At 40.9% G+C, this 2,297-nt stretch overlaps 1 pseudogene; it reads right to left on the reverse strand.

The window, feature by feature from the left end:
* Window positions 1-773: 773 nt before the first annotated feature.
* LOC138155369 (large ribosomal subunit protein P2-like) lies at window positions 774-1,301 on the reverse strand (annotated as a pseudogene).
* Window positions 1,302-2,297: the final 996 nt, after the last annotated feature.

A 2,297-nucleotide genomic window follows, 5' to 3' on the forward strand; every position in this document is an offset into this window, starting at 1 on the left:
CCCAAAAATGTTGAGTTCAAAGTAAGTTCTTGTTCAAAGGACGGAAGATTCACTCCTTTCTGGGGGATCAGAGAAGGTATTATAAACAATGAACAACTGGACCTGAGCCTTAAAGAATGGGCAAGGTTTGGTGAGAAAAAAAGGGGGGGAGGAGTCCAGTAATGATCAAAGGCACAAAATTCAGTAAGAATTCATTATATTTAAGGAATGGTTTATAGTCCAGTTTGATGAGAGCATAGAGCATGTGAAATGTAGACACGTAGGACAAGGTTTTATTGGTTGATGAGACAGACTGTAGTGAGTCTTTAGAATTTTTACTTCATTTTATAGAGTCATTAATTTTTTGTGTTTTCATTTACTGACAATTACAATGAGTAAAAAAATAAATAAATAAACTTGTATGGGATATGCAAGAAATAATACAAGAAAACTGTCCAGAACTGCTGAACACGGAAAACAAAGTAGCAATCAAGAGAATCCACAGATCTCTAGAAAGAAGATATATAATAGTTTCAGCAGACTTGTTTTAAAGTTAATAATAATAAGAAATACAACACTGTATTCAATAAATAATAGTCAATAATTTTTTATTCCTTGGGTCACCTGATTTTTTTTTTCACCTCATCCTAGCAACGTCTTCTTAGTCCTGTGTTGAGATCATTGAGAAAAAATGCTGTTTTTTACTGTTGCTAATATTTACTGAGGGGCTGGTCACTGCTCCTGGTATCATCCACAAACTATCCAACAAGGACCTGATCCATTATCCAGACTAGTTTTTTTTTTTCTTAAATAAAAGGTTTATTCTTCCTCAAAGATCAAGGTGGGTGCTGCTCAGTCAAAAAGACCAAAGCCCATGTCGTCATCGGACTCTTCAGACTCCTCTTTCTTCTCTTCGTTCTTCTCCTCAGCAGCAGCAGGGGCAGGGCCACCAGCAGCTGGGGCAGCAGAACCAGCACCGGCGGCAAACAGCGACGGCACCACCGGCAGGGATGGAGGCCAGCTCACTGCTGCCCTGGGCGATCACGTCCTCGATGTTCTTGCCGCTCAGCTCTCCGATGACCTTCTTCAGCCGCTCAACATCGCTCTCGATGCCCACGCTGCCCAGGATCTTCTTCAGATCCTTGGAGTTGGGGGAGTCGTTGCCGCTCAGGACGGCCAGGAAGTAGGCTGCCACGTAGCGCATCTTGGCGTTCTGAGGTCTATTCGGGTCCGGTCTGCAGGTCGCGGCCTGGCGCTGCAGGAAAGGTGGGAGCAGCAGCGAACGCAGCAAGTCCAACCTCGGAGGCGGCAAGGCGGGGAAAGCCTATTTTTATTTTTTAAAAGCAATTGGGGTTAAGTAACTTGCTCAGGGTTAGAAGGCCAGTTATTTCTGGGTGAGGTGCTAAGAATCAGAGCCTGGATTCGAGTCCAGGTCATCCAGGGTCTGGGGCCGGTGCTCTGACTCGCTGTGCTACCTGGCCGCCCCCATTATCCAGACTATTAATGAAGTTGCAGACAATACTGGATTCTGAACTGTGACCACTGCAATAAAGCAAATATCACAATAAATCAAGTCACGTGAGTTTTTTGGTTTCCCATGCATATATAGAAAAGTTATATTTATACTATATGTAGTCCATTAAGTATGCAATAGTGTTATATGTAAAAAAAAAAAAAACCCAATGTACATACCTTAATTTAAAAATACTTTCTTATTAAAAAATGCTAACCATCATCTAAGCCTTCAGTGAGTCATAATCTATTTGCTGGTAGAGGGTCGCTATAGATGGCAACTGACTGATCAGGGTGGTAGTTGCCGAAGTCTGGGGTGGCTGTGATAATTTCTTAAAATAAGGCAACAAAGAAGTTTGTTGCATCAATTTATTTTTCTGCTGGTTGATGGAGCAGTCAGAACAGACAGACCATTTATCGATTAAGTTTGTCATCTCATAGGGGTGCAGTTCATGGTACTCCAAAACAATTACTATAGTAACATCAAAGATTGTTGATCGCAGATCACCATAACAGATAGAATAATAATGAAAAAGTTTGAAGTATTTTGAGGATTACCAAAACATGACACAGACACTACATGAGCACATGCCATTGGGAAAAAAAATGGTACCAATGAACTTGTTTGCTACAAGATTGCCACACACCTTTGCTTTGTTAAAAAAAAAAAAAAGTAATATCTATAAAGCACAATAAAGCAAGGTGCAATAAGAGGAGGTATGCCTGTACTATATTTTCTCAGTTTATTGGTGACTTTTCTTGTGGTTTTGGTTAAAGGTGTCACTTAGTAGCAGTACATTCTGTTT

This window comes from Petaurus breviceps, unplaced genomic scaffold, assembly GCF_028583685.1.
Source record: "Petaurus breviceps papuanus isolate PSGF00001 unplaced genomic scaffold, PetGlider_PUasm1.0 91133, whole genome shotgun sequence".
Classification (NCBI taxonomy): Eukaryota; Metazoa; Chordata; class Mammalia; order Diprotodontia; family Petauridae; genus Petaurus; species Petaurus breviceps.